This window comes from Mastacembelus armatus, chromosome 1 (genome assembly GCF_900324485.2).
Source record: "Mastacembelus armatus chromosome 1, fMasArm1.2, whole genome shotgun sequence".
Lineage (NCBI taxonomy): Eukaryota > Metazoa > Chordata > Actinopteri > Synbranchiformes > Mastacembelidae > Mastacembelus > Mastacembelus armatus.
Window position 1 is genome coordinate 21,323,376 of NC_046633.1, and position 26,391 is coordinate 21,349,766.

The window sequence follows — 26,391 nt, forward strand, 5'->3', positions numbered from 1 at the left end:
TCTCAGTCCATCCTCCAACCCCTTTGTCTTGCAGTCTCTAATGGTTATATTAGTCCGCAAAATCTTCCTACTCAAACTCCTAACTTCTCCACATGCTCCTTCCTTCTTTCGTTATGTTTCCACACTTACATTGTTTTTGTTTTTATTTTATTTTCTTTCAATCCCTCTATCACCCCGCTTTTAAATCGCATATTTGTTTTGGCAGCGTGAAATGAATAGCTCACAAGTGACCCAATTTCTACGTTGATTTCCCCAAATTAATATCTCGCTGCATTCTGGTCTGAATTCCAAATGAGAATTGTGTTAAAATTGGAAAGTCGTTGATCCGTTGAAATGGAAAAATCCTCTTTTTTCTCCCCTTTCCTTCCTCTTCACTCTTCCTCCCTCACCCCCTCTCTGTTCTGCTATTTGTTATGGATGGATATTCATTGTTTTGTGGTCTGCTTATGTGAGTCGAGACCAAATTTCTAATATGTCACAGGTGTCTGTGCTCTATTTTAGATGGTCCAGGGACTCCTAGGACTGGCTGATCACAAACACAAACAAGTATGAGGGACAAATACAAGTTATGGGGATAAAGAAAACAGACACACATACATACAAATGTATACACAAAATCAATACCAGCAGGAACAAATAGCACTTGTGTTTGACCACATGCAGGTAAAATACCCAATACATATTTTAGGTGTGAACACAGACACACTCACATACTGACATTCAAACAAATCAAGTGCTCAGCTGCAAATCATACACACACCCCTGCCCCTATGAACGTACACACACCACCTACTGATACACAGGCAGGTAAGAAATTTGCCAAACAACAAATGAATACTCCACATGGTTTATTGTGCTTTGCCTCCCTCACAACGCATGTATGCTGGATTAATTATTTTCAACGGGGCGTGTGATAGGCTTCACTATATTATCTTTCCACTCTGTTTAAAGCGATGGATGCTTTGTAAAGCATGACGGATGTAATGTGGTTTGAATCATTCCAGTTCAATGGGCAGTGTGCATGAACAGGCTTGGTCCCATTCACTTAGTGCGGGACTCATTCAGTAGTACAACCATAGATGAAAAGTATTATTTGATTACGCACTCATATGCAAATACATGCAAATAATGGCTATAAATAATTGCTGCATGTTGAATAGCTGCTAATTTGTATTTATATACAGTAATAGCTGATTGAAGGCAAACTGTATGACCGGTGGTACTTACTTAAAATATAGATAACAATAATGGATTGTCTTAATGAGAAAACTGCTGAATTTACCTCTCTCAACAATAATTACAGTCCATATGATCAAGTACAAAATCACAAGGTCCTCACCTTGGTTACTGGTTTCATTTTAGAAAAAATATTGTTTTAAAGTATACACCATTACAGAAACCTCTGAAAATGTTGAAGAATGTGATTGTTTAGGTGCATGTGAGCATACGATATCTTGATGAAATCTACATTGCACATAGTGTTGGCAATTCAGAAATCTTCTTAATGCTTCTTTTCCTTTGGGCTGCTCCCTTCAGGGGTCGCCACAGCGAATCATATGCCTCCTTTTAACCCTATCCTCTGTATCCTCCTCACCCACACCAACTATCCTCATGTCCTCCTTCACTACATAATGTGTTGGCAATTCAGAAATATAGTTCATAATTCTCAAGTGTGCAGAAAACATGATGTGGAGAGATTTTGACACACACTCTGAGTCAATCAAAAGGCAAACATGCCAAGTGATTATGTAACCAGTTTAGGACTTGCTCGTGCAGGTTGAAGAATGAGCCTGATATAGCCTTCATATACTGGAATTAAAAAAACAATATACAAAATATACATAAAATGATAATGGCTCTATCTGAGATTCTTCTCAAAAAATCTTATTCATACAAAATTGTTCTTTGATTGATTAATTTGATTTTGATTGCATGACTTTGAATGGGCATAATTTTTAGTTAGATCTACTATTGCTCTATTATTGAAATATATAAAATATAAGTTTGCATACCCAAAATCATACTCTACAAGCCACCATTCAGTGTTTAGTATTCAAAATGAGCGATGAATTTTAATGAATGAAAAATCTTCTTTTCTGTTTTTGCATATAATGTAAAAACTTTAATAATCTATGGCTAACTCTTCTATCCTCTTTGTTGAGTGGGAATAAGCGTGGCTTTTCAAAAAAAACAAACAAACAAACGAATGATCGGAATTGCAATCAAAGCTCACAATGACCTCTAGTTTGTCTAAACAGCAGGAAGAAAGACAAACAGCAGACAAGGAGGCAGTGGTAAATAGAAAATGAATGTAAAAAAAATATGAAACATACTTAATCTTAACCTATTTTTTGCATTGATTTAGTAAAATGACTGTATATGATATTGTCAATTTTAAATCTACTATACAACAGGTTTAATTAAAGCATGGATATTGCTGAATTTTTGTCTCTTACACTGGCTGTAGAGAAGCTATTATTTTAGCAAATAGAATAAATCTTTTTCTGTATATTAGTTTAATTATCTAAGATGTGAAAATTAGGAAGCTTAGTTTCTCAAAACCACTCAGGATGCAGATAGAACCATTTAATATAAAGTATTTGGAATCATTTACAATCACACACAGCTTGAATGACTGCAGTTCCAGTTTCATCAGTCGTTTTTCTATTTGGGTATAAATGCTACACAAACATTACAAACATACCGAAATAAAACTGACCACAATTTATCACTGTGAATGTTCATCTTGCTCCATGAAAGTGTGTAGTTATCTTGTTATCTTCACTGAAATTGACATGTGCTGCTGATTCATGACAACAGGGACTGACACTTTTTAATGCTAGTTGCAGACGACAGCTGCCCTTCATGGCAATGATGAAAACACACACACACACACTCTAATACTGACTGCCAACAGATCTTTCTGTAGCCAAGCACAATGTTTACAAATGACTTCATCTCAGATCATCCAACAGGACATTCACACACACACGCACACACACACACACACACACACACAATAATTCCACATATAATACTGATCAAACAAAATACTTGGTAAAAGCAAAATGAAAGGGAGAAATTAGCACACACTTGTACTAATCTCACTCTTCCACTCCAACACAGGTCCAATACAGCTAGCTTATGATAAAAACACAAAAACTAGGTCCAGCTTCTGATTGGCTGAACACATCTGAATCAAATTAAATCATTAAGTCAAATAGGCTAAACAGACAGTTATGAAAATAAGTAGTAGTTCAACCTCAAGAGTTAAGGAAAGGGTATATGCTCCAGAAAAACCAAAAAACCAAAATACAGGAATACAGGAAAACCAAAGTATTTATTGCACACTCTTTGCTAGAAGGTTTCATGGTTTTGCAAAAATAATGGAAAAGGGGATTTTTCTTACTTTTGAAAATTTGGCCAATCACAATATAGAGAAATTTAACAGAAAGTTAAAATCCTGGGATATGCCCACTGTAACAGGAAAAGTTATACCAGAACTATTAGGTAGATGATGAGGGTGATGTTTGTTTTATGTAGTTCACTTAGTTCACTTATCTGTTTAACTCCCTTTACCACTCTCTGCATGATCCCTCTGGTTTTTGTGTTTACTGTCTCAGTCATTAATCTCTCCTCATCTTCTGAAATATGCACAGAGGCACAAATAAATAAAAAAAATAAATATACTAAAGGCAGAAGCATCATGCTGTCTCTTGTGAGCTGACACAATATACACCATAGTGCCATTAATTCAGTTAATAGTTTAATTTTCACTTTGATTATAAATACAAACGCTGGGCTGGCAGCCTGTATCCAATGTAATTAGTCAGGTAATAATAAGCTGTGAACTGGTGGATCATCATCACACCCTCCAGCCCCCAGTACAGATGGGTCCTAATAACAGCTTTCAACTCGCCTGTCTCACTTGCTGTCTCAGTAAGAGACTGTCTGACTGACTGTCAGTCTAAATAGATCTGGCTTCAAGTTTCATAAGTGATGTGATTGGTTTCTTGTGTTGAGTCATCACTGTGGCCTCAGCTCTCCGGTCTGTCTCTTAGGGTCTGCTGATGTGGTTGTCATAAAGTACCAGTCTCAACAGCAGTGTAGATACAGTAAACCTCATACAAAATGCATCTTTGCTATCACCCTAACAACAACATTCAGCTCTCATGAGTTTTACTGTGATTGCCCAGCTAACAGTCTGACTGCTTATCTCTCTATCTGAAAGGCAATCAATACCTGCCTAATGGCAGATGATTTAAAGCTGTTGATATAATAAAAAAAGCTTTCTGCTTTCCTGTATCTGATCTGTCTTTACATCTCTGCAGCCACTTTATCTGTCTGTCAACCACTCAGTCTGACTCTGTGCTTAGACTCAGCACTTCAGTAATCAGTTATGTCTGTATTTACATTTCAGGTTGGGTTGGGTGTGTCTGTGAGCACATAAGCCTTTTTTCTCCAGATTATACAGCATACTGTGAAAAATGATGCATACAGTAGACTTGAAATGTCAATGTGGTGCTTTGACTGAAAGGCTGACATTTATACTAGACACTCCTTGAGAGATTATTCAAATCTTAAGTGAAGCGAGGCTACCTATCCACCCATCATGCTGATTCATCTGTACCATATACCTGTATTTCTGTGTTAATCTGATAATAAACAGTACTAAGAAGATGCTGTGAACAACAGTGGCAAAACAGAAATCATTGAGGCAAAAGGTTAAAAAAAATAGAAGTGGGGAATAAAGACGGGCCAGAAAGTTGTTTAGATTCATTGGTAAAGACAAGTACATAGTATATAGTCTACCCTAAAACAGAATACCAATCAAATAGTGTGTGATAAAGTGCCTGTAGTGTCCCACCATTTCTCTTTCGAGTTTAATTCAGCTAATTAGCTACGACTATTTAATAAGTGATGTGTTTGTTGGTGTGCAGTGCTAATTTGTTGTTTTCAGTCCCCACGGCCATATAACAACAGAAAATAAACCAGTGCTGATCACGAGCTTGCTCTCCGGGTACTTGGACTTAATATGTTTGAGGGTCTTCACATGCATTCAGGGGCGTTATCCTCTATTTAGCATGCCATCAGTGTCCTATACAAGTCTTGTCAATGCTTTACAGATTACTTTAATCAATTTAAACCTCCAAGTGACATCTGGTATGAGACTGAGCCAGTCAAGCTATGTAATATTACTGTATGTGCCTGTGTGTCAGCTTGCACGGTGCAAAATTTATAGGCCCAGGCATAAAGCCCTTTGTAAATTACTATAATACCTTTAGACCTCAGACAGAATGCTTTTGCAATGAAGACAGTTTTAAGTTTTTCAGTATATTCACGTGAACAGTCACTGGCTTCTTTGAGTGCAATGCATAAAGTGCTGTTTTATGTACAGACATGCTTATGTTGTTTACATTTATATGTGTGCATACATGTGTAGCATGGTAAACTTCTAGTTGACCACAAGAAAACCTTGTTTGCTATTTACAAGTCACCAACCACCCAGACACCAATATAAAAGTGAAACCATTAATCCAACTCTTCTGCTATATAACAAAGAGTTAGCTGTCTTTTCACACCTCCCAGGCTAAGTAGCATTGAGAAATCCTATAGTATTTGCTCTCTCAGATGTTTTATTTTACTGTAGTCAAACAGCATTTGTAAAAAAAAAAAAAAAAAAGAGGAAAATAATATCTCAATCCTCCAGACAGACCAGTTAAAAGAAGTGCACAATCTCAAGATTTTATAGGGATCAATAGTACAAATTACTACTTGTGTTGTTCCCAAAAAGTTTACTTGATGTACTTTTGAGGGGTTATAGGCTCAATAGTCCGACCAAGTCCCGTTGCTCTTTCTGTCAGACTGACACTCGAAGAATGGATTGTTCTTCACCAGAGGGGCGGAAAAGGGTGAAACTGATACAGAAAGATAGAAAAGGTAAGAGAGGGGGAGGGGTGAGGCAGTGGATGGAGGAGGGGGAGTTCAAGTGAAAGGAAGCTGCAGTAAAAGGGGCACAGAAAGCAAGAGCTGGAGGGTGGGTACCAGAACAAAGGTAACTAGGGACTTCCTAGCTTTGAGTTTGCAGAGTGATAAATCTTGAAAAGAGGAGAGGGGAAAAGAGGAGGGGCAGCAAGACAGCAAGACAGAGATAGAAGGCATTGGAGGGTAAACCACAGAGCATTTGTTTTGGAGATAGACACACCAAATAGATCTATAAACAGAAGTCGCTACGTCAGCCCTCTACTTTCTGCTTCTCCACCATAATGTATGGTGCTTAAAGGGACCACTCAACAAAGTCACACAGCTTGACGAAATATGTGCCAGTTGGAAAAGAATTACTACAGGAGACTAAAGTTAGAGGAGCTGCTTTTGTTACATCGTACCACAAATTTATTTCAAATATTTAATATTGTGGAGTTTGCATGTTCTCCCTGTGTTTGTGTGGGTTTTCTCCAGGTACTCTGGTTTCCTCCCGCAGTCCAAAAACATGTATGTCAGGTTGATTGGTGACTCTAAATTGCCCATAGGAGTGAGTGTGAGTGTGTGAGGTTGTTTGTCTCTATGTGGCCCTGTGATGGACTGGTGACCTGTCCAGGGTGGACCCCTGCTTTTAGGCTCCAGCAGATCCCTGTGACACTAAATAGGAATAAGTGGGTATAGATAATGGATGGATGAATCAATATTTAATATTGTGTAACACATGCTGTGAAATACAGTGGGTACGGAAAGTATTCAGACCCCTTTAAATTTTTCACTCTTTGTGTCACTGCAGCCATTTGCCAAAATCAAAAAAGTTCATTTTATTTCTCATTAATGTACACTCAGCACCCCATCTTGACAGAAAAAAACAGAAATGTAGAAATTTCTGCAAATTTATTAAAAAAGAAAAACTGAAATATCACATGGTCATAAGTATTCAGACCCTTTGCAGTGACACTCATATTTAACTCACATGCTGTCCATTTCTTCTGATCCGCCTTGAGATGGTTCTGCTCCTTCATTGGAGTCCAGCTGTGTTTAATTAAACTGATTGGACTTGATTAGGAAAGGCACACACCTGTCTATATAAGACCTTACAGCTCACAGTGCATGTCAGAGCAAATGAGAATCATGAGGTCGAAGGAACTGCCCAAGGAGCTCAGAGACAGAATTGTGGCAAGGCACAGATCTGGCCAAGGTTACAAAAGAATTTCTGCAGCACTCAAGGTTCCTAAGAGCACAGTGGCCTCCATAATCCTCAAATGGAAAAAGTTTGGGACGACCAGAACTCTTCCTAGACCTGGCCGTCCAGCCAAACTGAGCAATCGTGGGAGAAGAGCCTTGGTGAGAGAGGTAAAGAAGAACCCAAAGATCACTGTGGCTGAGCTCCAGAGATGCTGTAGGGAGATGGGAGAAAGTTCCACAAAGTCAACTATCACTGCAGCCCTCCACCAGTCGGGGCTTTATGGCAGAGTGGCCCGACGGAAGCCTCTCCTCAGTGCAAGACACATGAAAGCCTGCATAGAGTTTGCCAAAAAACACATGAAGGACTCCCAGACTATGAGAAATAAGATTCTCTGGTCTGATGAGACCAAGATTGAACTTTTTGGCCTTAATTCTAAGCGGTATGTGTGGAGAAAACCAGGCACTGCTCATCACCTGCCCAATACAATCCCTACATTGAAACATGGTGGTGGGAGCATCATGTTGTGGGGGTGTTTTTCAGCTGCAGGGACAGGACGACTGGTTGCAATTGAAGGAAAGATGAATGTGGCCAAGTACAGAGATATCCTGGAAGAAAACCTCTTCCAGAGTGCTCAGGACCTCAGACTGGGCTGAAGGTTCACCTTTCAACAGGACAATGACCAGCACACAGCTAAAATAACAAAGCAGTGGCTTCGGAACAACTCTGTGACCGTTCTTGACTGGCCCAGCCAGAGCCCTGACCTAAACCCAATTGAGCATCTCTGGAGAGACCTGAAAATGACTGTCCACCAACGTTCACCATCCAACCTGACAGAACTGGAGAGGATCTGCAAGGAAGAATGGCAGAGGATCCCCAAATCCAGGTGTGAAAAGCTTGTTGCATCATTCCCAAGAAGACTCATGGCTGTACTAGCTCAAAAGGGTGCTTCTACTCAATACTGAGCACAGGGTCTGAATACTTATGACCATGTGATATTTCAGTTTTTCTTTTTTAATAAATTTGCAAAAATTTCTACATTTCAGTTTTTTTCTGTCAAGATGGGGTGCTGAGTGTACATTAATGAGAAATAAAATGAACTTTTTTGATTTTGGCAAATGGCTGCAAAGACACAAAGAGTGAAAAATTTAAAGGGGTCTGAATACTTTCCATACCCACTGTATATACACATCATACAATGTACATACTTTTCCCATGTGTAGCAGCTACTTTAGTTACATGAGTGATTTGTGCATGGTTAGCTGCTATATGAACGCTCTCACCACAAGGTTTGACTCCCCAACATCTAACTGATTTCTTAATTATCTTATAATATATTATATATTACAGAATATATTGAGATTTGTGAAACACATCTCATCTGTAGGAAAACAAGTAATGCTGTTGTAGTCCCTTAAAAATACTTGGAGTTTCTAATATTTTAAGGATCTTAAAAAAATACTGTCCCTCTAGTGAGGGTTTACAGTTTATACCTTCCAACCTGAGGGCTAAAAGATAAAGTACCTGCAGGACATTTTACATAATATTTAAGATTAGAGCTCTGGAATACATTTTCATGTAATGGTCCTTAGCCCACAATCTGAGGATATTGTTAGTCCTGTTTTGGCATTACGAAAAACATTTTTGTGAGTTTCTGCTGTGAGGAAACCTGGCAGGGCATGATAAGAGAAGAAATAGAAGATGTGAAAATAAATAAATAAATCAATAAAAAGACAGTACTATGTGCATGCCAGCAACTGCATACAACTTTTTTGGCTCCCACCTGATACTCATTGCTCTTTTACTATACTTGTTTACTACATCACATGTTTTGGCTCACTTATTGATGCATGTTAGACTGGTATTGTTTTGTGTTCTGTCCAACGGACACAGGATGACAGCTATTTGCTGGGATGTTTATGTTTTATACCAAACATAAACTCACTGCCACAAATCATCTAAATGAAGCACAATGAAGCATAAAGATATAATGAATACCATCTTAAAGATTTAGCAATTTTGAGATGAGTTTTATTTTGAAAATAACAGTGTATTTCCAAAGCCAAACAGATATTACAAAAGCTCACTTCACAAAACATTCACCCATCCACTTGTAATCTACACTAGTCATGATGCAGAGGTAGGAGTGGGTTAAAGCACAACACATTCACATTGACACTTACGGAGGTTTTTTATGGGCATTTCTTTCTTTAAAGCAAACCCACACAGAGACAGGGGAGAACATGCATCTGACTGACTATCAGGTTTAAACCCCCAGCAATCGTTGGCATATCATCAATATGTTGTATTGTTTTATTGTATTCAGACGACCTGTAGCAACCGTACTAATTATGACAGGAGCAACAGTGCTCCTGCTAGTGCTGTTGTTTAAAGAGCGACAAAGTCCATGCAGTTAGGAGGACATGATGGCAGGATTTTTGGGGGACAACTGACAATCAGTGTTGTTACTTTAATTATGTGCTTTTCAAAACCCAAACCATGATTTCTCCCTAAACTTTCTTAAGTAGGCATTTTTTTTGTGTGTGTGCCATATTTATTACTGTAGCCATGATAATTAGGGTCTCACAGATGATAATGATCTACCAAACTGACTTGGAAGTAGAGAAATTTATGCTCCCACAATCATATAACAGCCACTGAAAGGTGTGACAACAGCCAAAGCGCAGGTGCACTGAACAATCACCTTGACAAACGTATCATATCTTCAATTTAATGCTTGTCTCAGAGGATTTTGAATTAAACACCTGGTTATGCTAAAGCTAATGTTGTGTATAATGTGCACCACTACACATTGTGTACAATAACTGCTTCACACACACAGGGCAGTGAGAAGCAATTCTCTGTATAGAGCAGAAATGCACTTCATGAACATCATGTAGCTGTGTCTGTTTTAAACTTGCATGGGAGAGAGGTAAAATCAATTGTGTTGTTATGACAGTGAAGCAGTGAGGTGTTGAATTGATCCTGCACTTCTACAGTATGAACCAGCAGAATAAATCCATGTTGTAAAAAATATATATGTAGTCGTCTGCTTGTACACGTCTGCAAACATATATACCAGTACTTCATCCCAAGGTCATTATACTTTTACAATATTATTACAGTGTGCGGTCAAACATTAAGTTTTCTAAGCTGGGCATAGAAATCTCAATAACACACTAAAAAAGAACAACCAAAGCAGTAGTATGAAAGTATGAAAGTATAAGCTACATCAGGTCATATTTTTCTCAAGAGAAGGAAATGTTTTCTTGAGTTCTATGTCTGTGGCATGGTCGAGGAGAAGAGACAAGATTAAGTGGAGAGGATGGAGGAGGAGATCAGAGCAGAGCAGATAAAGTTGCGATGCTGTCTTTGCCATGAAATATTCCCCTGTGGTACAAATACTTGAAGCAAAGGAGGAATAAGTTAACTCTGGAGAAGTTTATATGTGTGAGGGAAATAGTTTATGTGTGTCTAAGTGTACAAGTGTTGGAGACAATCACTACATGTAACGTATGTATGCATTAAATATGTGACAGCATTTCACCTTGTACACCTGTTTGTGTCTCACACGTGTGTGTGTGTGACTGAGAATCTCCACACACATCTGTGTGTGTGTGTATTTATGCTTGCCCATGCAGACATGCCTTGCTGCTAATAGATTATTGATCAGGGTCAGTTTCGAAGCTGTAGAGGCTGACACACACATGCACACAAACTACCACTGACTTGCTGTTTTCAGAATACTTTATTAAAAATAACTTCAGGGAACTGCTTCCAAAATCTGTCTCTGTATGTCATTCTTATTCACTCATCACTCTAACATGACCAGTGCTCTGTAGCTTTACTTGGTTTTGAGGTGCTGCAGAGTCATGGATTAAAAACGGATCTACAGAATTATGTTATATTTCAATGTTCATTTAACATCCAGTACTATTACCTATATATGTTTTATTGTGCCGGTACCCTTCCCTTTCCCTGTAGTTTCCTTACTGTCTCTGTTGTATCCAATTCCTCAGGGGATCATAACAGATCCTTTTTCATTTGTTCTGAACTGATAGCTATGTGGGTGCATTTGTGTGTATGTGTGTGTGTTTTCAAGTCATTTTTTCTCTAATGGCTGTACAGACTCTTCTCTTTAACCTTGTCACTTCTACAAAGTGAGGGCAATCCATTCTATGAAAGCAAGACAGATCAGATAGCTATCAAAGCAAGCAGCTGAAATTAAAAAAAAAAAAAAAAACCCAAAAGGGAAGAAAATAACACTCAACATAGACAGTTCCTGTTTTGCTACGTAATTTATAAAGAGAGGGTTTGACATGTTGAGCACCTAAATGCATCAAAATATGTTATGGTCCTAAGTGACCAGTCAATTAAATATATATATTTTCCTCTCAACACTTACTTATGTGTCTTTTATCTAGCTCAGCCTCACCGGCTTGTTATCCTGTAGTCATTGCCATTGAATAATAGATGCTGGGCCTCTCTCTTTCCCCCCAAAGGACCAGTGTTGGAAGGGATGTGGCTGCTTCAAACTGAATACACTGATTCACTGGGGGCTTGAGACTGGTAAAGAGTTTTCATGTTCTTATATTCTATAAAGATCCAGTCCTATTAAATAGTACAGGGGAAAAAAATCTGCGTTTGTCCAGTTACAGACACTTTAAAGATTTTTCTGACGTTTTCAGTTTCTGAGTGTTTGCCTTACTAGTCTTAGGCAATGGCAAAAATTAATTAAAAAATAACAATAACAGCAATTAAGCTCTTCTGGTGTAAAATGACAAATCACAAAGCCTGTTTAGCTGTGCAAATTCAGTAATTTTATCACTCGTTGCATGAAGACAATTAAGAGTCAGAAAAAAGTATTTAGTGGGGCAATTTTTGTGCTTGCATTTGGCTCATCCTCTAGCAGTTCAGAGTGCCTGTGGTTTGTTAAAGTCTCATTGCTGTGACAGGGATTTCCTGATGTTGGCCTCTCTGCAGAGCTCTCAGCCATGTGATGAAATCCCCAGTCAAGAAGTTGCCTCCATAATTACTGGAAATGGTTTACAAGGGCAGGACATGAAAGAGATGAAGTGGATTCTCTCCATGGCAAAACACTCCATAAAATGGGGCAAGGGAGTGGTTTACAAAGACAAAAGAGGAGTGTCAGAGGCCCAATTGGGAACTGGTCTCAGGGATAAGACCTGATGGAGATGAAAAAGGACAGACTATGGTTCCAACCCATGCAGCTAAATGAACTTGTTGGAATATATTCATTTTTTGTACTTTGCACTAAATACTGTTTGTATTTGCCAGCATAAACAGGCTGGCCCCAACTCAACTGTTTCACATCAGACAACCAGCAGCTAAAAGACTACACCCATTAAAACAATGACTTCAACATAATTTGTTAAAATTGACAATCCCTTAAAAATGAGCCAATAGACTTTCCATGCAAGCAGCATGTACTGTTATATGATGTTTAGCAGCTGTGAGAAAGCATCAGTTTTTTCCAGTAAAGACCCAAAAATGGCATGCTAACATGACAAACCCTGGTATGAGACCTTTAGTTGCTGTGACCTTTAGTTGCTGTAGTCATGATTGGCCCAAAGGAAGAAGTCAGGTAACACTGTTATACAGTGACAAAGTCGCTGGATGAGGTGACTGGGTAGGTGGACAAAACACTGAACTTTCCAAATGAAAATCAGTGTAAGTCCTTCTTTAACTAGAATTATTATTGCAATCATGATTACAGTTATCCTCTAATCTTAAACAAGTGCTATTTTCTCACACCAAAGTATAATCTTACCATAAAAACATAACTAATCTTTTACTATAGCAATGCCAAGAAGGGTATTTACATTTCACTGGTACTTAAGACACAGAGGACACAAAAAATTTCTATGAGTGGGACATGAGACGGATGACTGGGGATTGGACAGGAGACACACAAGTGGCTACAGTTGGTTTTCAATCATAGATAAAAAACAAATGAAACCAATGAAAAGAACAAATGCACTGATGGTATATGAGATAAAAATAGCAGACAAAAGACACATGGTGTATTAAATAGACCTGTCACTGCTCTATTAAATAGACCCCAATTTATCTGAGTATTTTACAGTGATCAATTAAACATGGCATTAAACAGGCTTAAAATTAAATATAATAAACTGTGATTATGAACAAAAACGTTTAAGACTTCAAGTATGTCATGTAGGCTACCATTTGGACTATGCACAACTAATTGCTAAACAGTAACAATACATTAAGTATTTAAGCACAGAGCTGGTTATATTCCTCTGTCTTTGAGTGGCCATTCTCCAAAGTGCTCTTTGAGAGGAGAAAATAATGTTGGCACTTAAGATTACAGTATGGATTTCCTCAAGGTGAGAGCATGATAAAACAAATAATGAAAGCATTATGCGAGTAGTTATGTGGCGTAGTTCAGCCTTTTTGAAGATGCAATATACTAGAAGAAAAGAAAGTAAACAGTGCACAAAGTCTGGACCAGGGTGCAACTGGAAAGCTATATAGATACATGTTTTTTCTGAAGATAAAGTGCAAAATTACACTTTTATATTTTTCTATCTTGTTTCTTTTTCCTCGAGCTCTCTTCAAATAATTTTCAATTCTTTCCTGTCCATGAAATGCCCTCCAGGTTATTTACATCCTGATTATATCTGGCTTTAATCTCCATCCAATGCTAAACTTTTAATCTTAGTTCTCTCTGCTGTGCTACTTTCTTGTCTTTACATACAGTAAACCACAGCTACACCTCTCAAATGCCTCTGTGCAGATTCGCCAGAGGCATTTGCTTAGGATTTTTGGAGTATGGTATGGGACAACTGAAAAGCATCTCCATGTGATCCACTGATACATACAGTAAATGTAGATTGTAGTCACAGTCTGGGACTCTTTGATGATAATCTACGTTAGCTGCTGATTGTTGGACTATATGGCCTCTTGAGATTTGAATTTCTCGCCATCCCTCTGTGTCTCTCCTTTCTCTGTCAGGGCTGCTGTCAGTTTTGGGTCATGGTTCCTGTCTATGTTTCATCCACTGTGCTTTGATCTGGGTTTTTTTCCTCCGGGAGACTCTCAATGCTTGGTCTGTCTTTCTTTATAACTGCTTTTGCATCATGTGTTGTTAATGGCAAACTACAGCTCCTGCTCTCAGCACATCTTGTGTTTTCCTTCTTCCAGTGTGGGAATGGTATATCACTTAAGTAGGAGTTTGGCTACATGTGTCTGTACTTTTTGCAACCTGGTCTGAAGATGCATTTGATCAGTAAGGGCTGCCCTCTCTGGCTCTCAGATTTTGATTTTTTATTTTGCTTATATGTTGTGATTTCAAAATATTGATTTAAAGGTGTGTATACTACTGCATAAACAAGGATGGCTGACTTACAATGCTTGCCAGTTTCAATTCAGAGATGGGCCTCATGGCTGGGATGTTGGATTTTTTAAACATTATCTATGGAGAATGATACTTATAGAAGCTTTCAATTGCTTCTGTATAATAATTGGTGTTTCTGTTCCACCTGTCAAGATTCGTTAACACCCATGGTAACACATTCCAGCCATTTTGACAAGACACCTAAGAGCCTGCTGTGAAAGTGTTATGCTGTTTTTGCTTCTTCAACCGCCAGAGTATCGGCATCCCGAGGAGAACCGTTTTCAACCTGTCCGTAAAGGACAAGAGAGTTGCCAGTGGATACAGTTACATCCAGAAGGAGAGCTAAGTCAATTAATGTGCGTTGATTTTCTGTGGATTAGAGAAGAGGATCCCTCGTTTGACATAACTGCTTCTTTTGTTAAAATCAGGACCTAGAGGAACGAAGGAAAGCCTTATGCAACGTATAATACAAGTTATTAAAAGAGTCCGACCATAATGAAGTTTGGTTTGTGGGGATTCATTGACTATTTTTTGAAGAGGATTTATGACAGGACCTTCCTGTATCGCTGGGACGAAGGACCCAGTCAGAAGAGGAGACACCAGCAGAGAGAGAAGTCCGAATAAGTGAAGACGGCATCAGGAAAAGGAGTCCGGAAGCTATTCGCCACCTCACTGTTTACCTGGAGTGCAGTTCCCCAGAGACGATCTTTCGCCTGCCAAAGATTACTGTCATAAACAGGGTTTCCGACTGCCTTCTCAGAGTCAGTTGGTGTAGCATCCAGACCTTCCACGGGACACATCCTTCCTGTTATTCAATAAATCTTGTTGAATATTATTACCTCCCTTGTTATCAGTTTTTGAGCTCTGGGCAAACTCTGACTGTTTACTAACACCACCACTATGTCAGGCTCCAACATGTTAAAGGAGAAGGAGGATGAAGGATCTTCAGTTATCACCTTAGCTGTGCCAGCTTGACATTTGAGTACATCACTGGGATTCTCTCAATGGCAGATATAGTATATTGTCATTGTGCTGTCCCTGGAGAAAACTGACCTCGGTACTCATTGATTTTACATGGAAAAATACCTTGACAATTATTGTCTACAGTCTGCCTCAACATTTGCTGTTTTTAGAGCCGAAAACATCAATTAATTTACTCACATCACTTGGATATAAAGTATCTATTTGTGAATGCTTACTTTACAGAAAATAAAAACCTAATTAGCTATGAAAAATAAGCAGTCCTTAAACATGTCTTATAAAATAGGAATTGGTATTAAAAATAAAACAAGAACTTACTGTGAAGTAAGTGAACTTCAAGAACTGTGAACAGAAGTAAAGATTTTAATGAAGGGTAACAACTTCTGCTCAGTTTTTTACCCTTTTTGAAGGAGTACCTGGAGTTATTGCTAATGCTCAGCACTTCATGAAAGCAGAAATATTTAATTCATTGAGATCATATCTATAGATTTTGTGGACAATATGCCTTATCTGGCAACTTTACAACACAGCGCTGTTTGTAAATCTGCCCTAATGTCACCATACTTTCCTCAAATTATTCACCTGACCTGGAGCACTTAACCATTACATGCTGTCTCTTCAATTTACCTCAGGAGTGCTGCTGTGTGATTGTAAATGCAGATGATAAATTCATCCTGAGGCTGTTTTTGCCATGGTAGGGGATGTGCAGGCTGTAATTTAAACAAGTACATCCACTTCCTGTGCTTTTTAACTATTGTATTAAATAAGTTAGTCACTCACCTTGACATTTTAGTGTCAGTTTTGCTGTAAAAAAGCTACATTTTTTTTCTATGTACTTAATGTTTTTTTCAATGTTACTGGAAATGTAGGTCCACTGTTGGTAGGTTTCCAATTACAGTCCCCTCTTAGTCAACACACACACACACATACACATCTAGTATGTGTATGTGTGTACCATGTTTTTGCTACATTATGGGGACCGAAACCTTAGAACACAGTGGCAGGCCCAAACGTACTGTGAGGGTCTGTTGGGAATGTTTGGCCTAACCCGCTGTCAGAGGGGTCTTTAACTCACACCTCCGAGAGAGCTTCTACCAGATCTCGGAGGAGGCTGGGGACATTGAGTCCGAATGGACCATGTTTTCCACCTCCATTGTCGACGCGGTGACTAGGAGCTGTGACCGTAAGGTTTCGGGTGCCTGTCGTGGCAGCAATCCCTGAACCCGGTGGTTCACCACATGTGTTTTGTGGACTTGGAGAAGGCATTCGGCCGGGTCCCTTGTGACATCCTGTGGGAGGTGCTCCAGGAGTATGGGGTCCGGGGCCCTTTGCTGAGGGCTATCCGGTCTCTGTACAAATGGAGCAGGAGCTTGGTTCGCATTGCTGGTAGTAAGTCAGACCTGTTCCCACTGCACGTTGGACTCCGGCAGGGCTGCCCTTTGTCACCGGTTCTGTTCATTACTTTTATGGACAGAATTTCTAGGTGCAGCCAGGGGCCGGAGGGAGTCCAGTTCGGGGACCACAGGATTTCATCTCTGCTTTTTGCAGATGATGTTGTCCTGTTGGCTCCATCGAGCCAGGATCTCCAGCGTGCGCTGGGGCGGTTTGCAACCGAGTGCGAAGCAGCTGGGAATGGAATCAGCACCTCCAAATCCGAGGCTAGACCGGAAAAGGTGGCTTGCCATCTCCAGGCCAGGGGACAGATCCTGCCTCAAGTGGAGGAGTTTAAGTATCTCGGGGTGTCTCCCAGCTGGCCTGGGAACGTCTCGGTGTCCCCCCGGAAGAGCTGGAGGAAGTGTCCGGGGAGAAGGAAGTCTGGGTATCCCTGATTTGGCTACTGCCCCCGCGACCCGGCCCCGGATAAGCGGAAGAAGATGGATGGATGGATGGATGGCATGTGGGCACTTGTGGGGACAAAATTCAGGTCCCCACCATGTAAATAACTGAATTTCAAAGTTAGGTTGGTTTTAGCTTTAAGTTAAGGTTAGAGTATGGGTTAAGATTAGGCAGGTAGTGGTTATGGCTAAAGTTAGGGCAAGTCTCCAGGAAATGAATGTAAGATAATGTAAGGTCCCTGCAAAAAATGGAAAAAGACTCAGACTCCTGTGAGTGTGTGCTACAAATCATATTCAAAGAAAAAAAACAATTTCTCTTAATTTCTCACTCATTTTTGTATTGAATATATGGTTTCCAAAAGACTAGAGATCAAAAATAAAAATAAACATGTATTTACTCTGCTACAACTACAATATCTAAAGTAACTTTAGTCTGAGTAAGAAATTTTGTACTCATTATTTAGATTACTTTTATTTACTGAAGTCTTTTATTTACTTCAGTGGTTATATAACTGCTACGCTTCCAGTAATGCAGCCTATTAGAGGATTACCATATTTATGAAGCAAAATTTAAGCACCCCGACCCTCCACCCCAATAATAAACTAGTCAATACGCCAGAAAATTTAAAATATATAAAATATAGAAGAAAAAATATTTGGACTTCTGCTGTAAATAACAATGTAGAAATAGTTTGATAATGGTGGATTCTTTTTGGACAAAAAGGCTTTATTTCACTGCAGGGCCTGAATCTATATGCAAAAGCTAAGCTGTGCAGAAAAGCATTTAGTTTAATAAGGCTACAGTAAGATCACAATGTTACAGCAGATTTAAATAATTATGTTATTGTTGATGTCCTGTGCATAAACTATGCACAGCGCTTCGATCATGTTACTTCTTGATGGCCACAGCAATTTAATGAAGTCAAAGTCAAGGAGTTACATTTGTGTACCCCTGCCTTTCACCTGAAGAGAGCTTGGATAGGCTCCAGAAGATCAGAAGATCCCTGTGACACTAAATAGGAATAAGCGGGTATAGATGATGGATGGATGGATGGCTCCAAGTGAATTCAATCAAAACTGAATTCATCTAATTAAATTCAGTTTTACTTGGATAGCACCAAATCACAATACAGTCATCTCCAGGCCCTTTACAAAAAAAAAAAAAAAAAAAAAAAAACAACAAATCCCTTATGACCAAAGACACTCTTTAACAGAAGAAACCTCCAGCAGGAAAGTTTTTAGTACCACCTTTCATGCTTACTGGGGTTGACCGTTTTACACTCACAACACATGAATATTGCTTTCGGGACTTTGTGAGTTTCAGTGGAGATACATATTGCAGCCTACCTTTTTAGCTGATTTAGCATAAGATATAAGAATTGCCAGTATAGGAATGTTACATGGGAGCAGCAGAAAATGAAACCTGCTTGCTTTGCACTCACATTCGTGTAACTGAAATGCAACTGATCCACTTGGTATCTCTTTTTTTGTCATATATTTCCTCTTATACACACAAATGGTGACACACATAAAGAGAAACAGTACAATATGTAATTAGGGCCGAACCACATTGTACCAATGATCTGCACACTGGTAATTAAATCTAATCTGTGTCTCCTCAGTGTGAGCATGTCTTTCTGTGCATGTGTGTATAAGTGTGTGTGCTTAATGTCATAAGGCCAGAATAGAGTAATGCCACATTCCTGTCCAGTTAATTATTTCAAATGTCCACCGTTAATTAATTTCAGACAGCAGATTATGACTTTTTGTCTGGAAACAACTGTTGAATACATAATACCTGCAGGGACCAGTCGTGTGCCAGGGTGAGTAGTAATAAACTGAGAATGTCAGTTCTGTGTATTTTTGAGAATAATTGAAAATAAAAAGGATGAGACCAGTCTGTCAGCTTTCACATCTTAAACAATTGATGATCTAGAAGGTATGAGTGTCCCCAATATCCAAATTGTAATCAGAAATGTAAAATATTGAAATGAAAATGAGCAGCTACATGACATATAAGTCAATAAAAAATCAAGGCTGCCATGATGCAGCCGTTGGAGCACATTGAGGTTGCGACAAAGAGTGGTGACACTGCGAGCTGACAGACAACTAGCCTAATTTTGGACTCTCGTTGAGTTTTTCAAACCAGTTCTATGCTGCTCTTCACTGAAGGTGGAAAAATGCTCATTTCATTTCTCATACTTTAAGACACCTGTCTTGGAGAACCAAAACAAACAGTTTGACGCACTACTGATGAAGCATACTCTGGCTTGTTAGCCACTTAAATTTTAACTTCCTCACCTCTGTTAAAGAAAAGCACATGGCTGCTTCCTTAAGCTTTTCAAAAAAGAAACACCCTGGACTGCTGGAGACAGCCCCAAAAGGAGATACACAGTGGGTGTCACCAAGAATGAAGTGAAGGGGTGAACTAGAGGTGACATAAAGACAGATGAGAGGTGCGTATCAGTCAGAAAAAAGTGACAATACAATCCAAACACCAGTTTTTTACATATAAAAATAGTAGGTGTAGGTGAGCACATGGATTGTCAAGGAGCCCAGAAACATGTGACATGGGACAGTAAGAGGGATACACACACAACAGAATTTATAGTTGACAACTGTTGGTTATATGAGTTGTTAAAACTTGTTGGTACTTACTAATCATTCTGTAATTATATTTAAGGACTTGAACCAGTGTAGCTTATATGATTCCCTCTCATGTTAGAGACTACGCTGAGAAACACACTGGTAAATGTGTAGCTCTGTCTATGGAATGAAACATCACTGTCTTGATGCCCTTTTACATCATATAGGGTCTAATTTTCCCAGTGATGCTATCATTGAAACCAGCTGTGGGCTAAAAGATACATTGGTCTGTTCAAAGTTATCTGTTTGCCTTACCATTATGCCAGTTACTACACATAGGACGGGAAGTATTCAAACTTAAATATACAGAGAAAATTTAGCTTTACACACTTTAATGTAAAGCATCATGGTCCTTTTTGCTTTAATTCATGATTCATAGAAAAAGAGTAGGACAAACAGTGCAATATAGAGCTAAAGGTATAGACCAAGTTTGGTTATAGGTAATAAAGTGTAAAATAAAACTGCAGTCAAGAGGAAAGCCAGCCAACTATCAATGACGCTGAGTATGTGTAGTTCACTAAATCAAATGTTAAATGGAGTGTTGGCACACAGCACACAGTCTTATGCTCAATGGTTACTACTGCCTTTACGCCAGCAATGCAGCATTATTGGATGTGGAGGGATAAGCTGCCTAAAGCCACATTAGTTACGAGGAAGGGAAGGTGTTCAAAAGCAGGTACTGCTGTTTTTAAATTTGTTTATTCAAACAGGCATATTATCTCATGGGCATCCCAGGGGGGTGGTATAAGAAAGGGGAGGAAAGTCTTTTAACATAAATACTTGCACCCTGTCAGTATAGGTTTAAGAATTAGAATCTGAATATGAATGTTAGGAATCTTTTCCTAAATTAATAACACAAGTCAAGTGGGGCTGAGCTTTTTTTATGGGTTTTTATCATTCAATAAACCTGAATAAAATTAATATCTAGTGTTTTTAGTGCATTTTGCATGTGTTACTTGAACGCAAACTTGTTACACTGTTACAGGTCACACACTAATCATATGATCAGAATAACAGTGACTGCAGGCCGAAACTGACCACTGGTTCTTCTCAACTTAGTTTAACATGATGGACATCAGATAAATATTGAAACAAAGGACTTGTACTCCTCTTCGTTGTGAATTCCCTTTTGCAAATTTTACATTTTGCTCTTGTTTTGTTGACTTCAGAACATTTAAACTTGTCCATCACATTTGTTGAAAACAGCATTGCTTAGTTATCACTAGTTATTAGTTATCACACACCTTTTTCTTTGTTGATGCCAGCATTGTCAGACAGGGAAAAGAGACTAAAACAGTTAGGATTTAGGATTGGTTTGGACATTAAACATAATGAATCCAGTTATTTTACAAAGCTGGACCCAGATTCGAAATAGAACTGGCCATCAGAACCTATCATGTATTGCATGTATGTTTTATTGTGATGTCTTAGTCATATTGTTTTGCACTGTTTTGTTGTATGGATGAATGGTTAAAATGTATTTGTAACTGATCTCTGTGATGCTGCTCTCTTGGCCAGGGCACTCTTGCAAAAGAAATTTTTAATCTACTAGTTATTTCCTTATAAAGGTTAAAAAATCACCCTAGCTGTTTCTATGATTAAGAAAAAAGCACAGCATGTTAACTCCTGTGCTGTACGGTGGCATGAAAACTGTTATGCTAAGTTGCATCTACAGAACATGGGTTGAAAAGGTTTGATTTACTATAGGGTTCTCCAGCAACATAATATCTGCAAATGCTTACACTTGGAGGTTCTTTTTGTTTTGGTTCCTGAAACTCTTACAGGCAGAGGTACAATTTGGCATTACAAGGTAATGACAAGCATGATCTTTGGGTGAAGCAATATCCCTTTTAATGACAGCATTATCAAAATTCTAATATTTAACATGACAGGGCACGATGTGCCCTTTCTCTTCAGTCCAGTTTTGTGATGAAGGGATTTGTTGTGGCTTTGGGAAGATGTGACCTCTGAGACAGCAGCTGGAGGGATGGATGGAATGATCTTTTGGTGCAAGGAATTAATATTCTTATTCATTTTGTCTTGTTTCCTCCCCCCGCTCAAGGGCCAATGTGACTTTGATTCTTCTGACATTCTGAAAAATGCTGTTAAATGTTAATGGAGACTATTTTTACATGGGTCACGACCATGTCTGGTACACACATACATGCCGGACATTCACCCACCGGACACACAGGAATTTGGCCCTTTGCCCATGCATACAAAAAAAAAAATGCAGTCATTTGCAGACACATCCACACCCACATGCTCATCTACATGTCCTTCTAAATTCAATCTTAAATAAAAAATATATGACTGTATTCTTGCTTCTGGGAAAATGATCAAATAATCTCCACTTCCTGTAGCCTCACAAACCTTTAGAACTCTAGCTTTTCTTTCTTCTCTTTTCTATTATCTTCAATTTAACTCCAGTGGTGGCGTTGACTTCTTATTTAATATCTTTTTTAATGTTGCAGGGGACATGGAAAAAGCTTTGACAACTGACAAGCCCTCTGCATGTGTCTGCTTGGTGGAGCTCTTATCTTCTGACATATGCACTTATTATCACAGACAACGTGTCTAAGTTGTTCCTTTCCACAGGATGAGGGATTGAGAAATTCTCATGTAGCAGGCATCACCCGCTAAAGACGACACATTGTTTAAATCAATTACATTTTGCATTTGTTGAACTTGCTGGATTTGCAGCGTGGTGAAAGTTGTGATAGACTGGCAAGTTACTTTTGAGCAACAGGAAAGGGAAATAATGAAATATGATCTTAGAAACCAGCAGCTCACTTTGTCTTAAAGTATTTAAAGCTGGGGAACAGAAGCTGGGTGAGATCATGTAATAATCACAAGTCAACTGAGATTTTCTGATAGAAATGTGTTAAAGTACCAACAATTTAGCTATATTGCATGAATCCTTAAGGTGCAGCAGGTGCAACTGGATGACATTTTAGCTCAAAGCCCAAGAATTAAGCCCTGAAAAATATTCAGCAATATGGGGACAACTCAGTACAGATGGGGTTTTATAACATTAATAAATCATTGCACAAAAAGTCAAATAATCCCAACTGCCTGCAGCGGCCATGGTAGAAAAATCATCAGTAACACAAATATATGGAGAGCAAGCAAACATAAGACAGGCAAAAACAAAATTCCCCAAAATATCAATGCATGGACTCAAAAATGTCACTACAAGGGCACTAACCTTATATGAAGTAGACGTTGTTTTAGCGTTATACTGGATAAGTGCAACCTGGTAGGTGAAGCAGCAAACGCTCACCACACATACTGATATACACTGATAAACTCACCACTAAACATTTTTTTGTATCACATATCACACCCACTGAAGGGGACATGAATCAAATGTTCCTAGTGGTTGGACTTCTTGCTGACAGTGTGTCTGAATTATAGTTTGGATTTATTTACATGAAAGGCATCACCTTCATAAAAACATCCTACATAAAAACATGCCACTCTCTATCCTAGATGTAGCCACAAACAAAAGAAAATAACATAAAAAAGCTATTATTCTGCAAAGAAACCCACTAGCATCATGCACCCCAGGTGACATGCAATTAAAGTCAAGTGTGCCTGACAGTTGGACTTTTGGCATCTTTTTTTATTACAAACAAAAGACATGAATAGAAACTCAAACAAACAAAAATCACCCATTATTCTTTAGAGACAGTTGCAAGTGCTAGTCACCCTAAGTAACGTGCTATTAAAGTCGAACAAAACCACACTGTAACAGACCTGCTACAGCGCAACAGTTCCACAGCAATAGCCCTGGAATTATAGCCTATACCAAGGTCTGCATCCGTTCAGTTACATTTACCCGCTATTGTTTACAATGCTGCAAAGTCAAAATCAATAGGGCCTGCCAAGATGGGAACAGCCTAATGTTCCATTAGAACTCTCTGCTATTCAATTACAGCTCCAGAGTTGGAGAAGTTTCAGCTAGCTCAGGTCCCCAGAGGAGAAGCACAGAGAAAGTATGAGGCAGAAAGAGAGAGTAATAAATCTAAAACTGACAAACAGCAAAAATAAAGTTATGGCATCCTCCCACCTTCATGCACCTCTCATATTTTTCAGTCTTCCGTGAAGCAGCAGTACAGGATATGAATGGAGTTATAGAGTTTTTTAATTGCTGTTGCGTAGAACTTTTTCATTATGTTTGTACATTCATTATTGCTCTCACCCATCTCTTTTGCATTTTAATTATACTTTTATTAGGCTCCACCTCCTAAAACATACCTTCTGTTACTGTGTGCCTTACCTCTCCCTTGTCATGCCTACATCTACCTCTTCACTATGTGTGCCAAGAATTGTTTTTCTTTCCTTCCCAGGAAGTGACTCCCATATCAAGACAGTCTTTTCACATAACTAGGTCTGTCTCTGGGGAGCCAGCATCACTACAGGGGTGAGAGAGAAAGCCAGAACAAAAATGACACAGAAAAAAAGACAAAGAAAGAGAGAAAGAAATGTCATAGACAGGGGGCAGAGAATGAAAAGTCCTAATAAATGGGAAAAGAGCAAAAAAAAAAAAAAAAAAAAAGCCAAATAACGATGTTGAGAGCAGAATAAATTAAGTTTTCTTTGTGCCTCCTGTAGGTCGTCATGGGGTCCCTATGGGGACAATTATAGGACCTAGTGGCAAAAGCCGGAGTTTGTGTGTGTATGTGAACACGTGCAATAGTGCATATGTGTGTCACTAAAGACAGGCCTTTGTGGGAATAGAGAGGAGAGGACAAGATGCAGAGGGAACACTCCATTCACAGTGTGCCTATTTAAAATACACCAGCATAGTAAAATACCCTTCAAACTGTGCTTCTCTTAAGCAACTGTAATTCCAGGGCCTCTGACTTACATCATTTTCCAAAGAAATAGTAGATACTTTTACATACAGAACATACTGTAAGTCCTCCATATATAGAGTGAAAGACACCAACCACCCAGAGCTTTGTAAAGATCCCAACTAAAGGCAGTTTCAGCCCAAATAGTTCTAGGGAACTTCTAGGAAGTACTCCACTGAGGAACTGACAACAGACCTTCAGAGCCTTTTTTCTGTTTGTATACACAATGTCAGTAGGAACACTTTGGTGGTTGGCATAACCATGTTACTTCTGCATGACATTCAACAGTCCTAGTGAAAGGTTTCACATCAAAAGCTGTTGTTTACACTATTAATACTAACTTTTTGAAAATGCCAGTAGCTGGTGCTGCATTGGCTACATGTATATCGATTCATCAGTTGATATAAATGAACGTCACTCGTGGTTCGTAATGTACTGAAAAGTACCTACTCTCAAATAGGAGCTAAAAAAGTCCCCCAAAATAGCGTTTTAAGAACTTTTATAGTTTTCAGTTTCTACAGTTCCTACACACACAAAATAAGGAACTTCCTCCAAAGTTTCTAAGAACAATAAAAAAATTCCTACAATGTCATACAATGACTGTCTGCTTACAAATAGCCTATGCTGCCTTAGGTCCAGAGAAGCTTGCCCCTGCCCAAGAATGACAGCTTTAGTCAGTTCAGCATTGGGCCCTAAAATGTTATATTTATATTCAAGCAACAAATGTTAATTATGACTGCAGCAGTGGAGAAAGTAAAGTAACACTGATCTCCCCCCCAAAGAAAGAAGCTATGGAGGAAGGATGGGTCAATAAATCATCTGACTTTATTGTAAGTGATTGCTGTAAGAATTGTAAGTGATTGCAAACAAATGATAATTTCAAAAGAAGAAGTATTTACTTATTATTTTTTATTAGTATTAATTAATATATCAATAATTTGAAGTATTTGCTGTGTCACAGTGTTTTGCTCATTTCAGTTTATCTGCCACTAACCTCTCTAAAACCTTATCTGACTGCCATTTGATTATCCTGGCTGCTCAATCTGTTTCGCCTGATTCAAACCTTTATGCCTGTTGATCAATTGTTGTACAATCAATCCATAAAGCACCTTTGTTCCAGCCTGTTAAGTCTGCACCCAAACCTTTTGGTTGATTTCTGCCATATTTGTTAAGAGCATGATCTGTCCACAATGTGTTCTCTGAATCAAACACGGAGAATGTGACTGATCTAGCCTACGCCATGTGGTTCTACATTATTGTCAGAACGCACATAGTGTGCTGTGCCTGGTATCTTCCAAGTGCTGGCTTGTGATATTGCTCCAAGGGTTGGCAGAGATTCTGGCTGCTTACCAGCTTTATTCTGTGGCCACACAGTGTTTGCTCCAGGTCCTGTGTCTCTCACAGCTTCCCTGGTGCCTCCAAATGCCTGCTAAGTACCATGCTGTGCTTCACCGGTGTTTTCCCATTTCTGTCTGGTGCCTTGCAGTGCTTTCTTGCCAGATCATCTATGCTGCCTTGCTGCCA

The 26,391-nt window shown here is 38.9% G+C and overlaps 1 protein-coding gene across 1 annotated transcript in view; it reads right to left on the reverse strand.

Annotated features, from left to right (window-relative positions):
• LOC113128321 (zeta-sarcoglycan-like) overlaps nucleotides 1-26,391 on the reverse strand; it is a 321,035-nt gene that overhangs the window by 63,621 nt on the left and 231,023 nt on the right. The window lies entirely within an intron of this gene.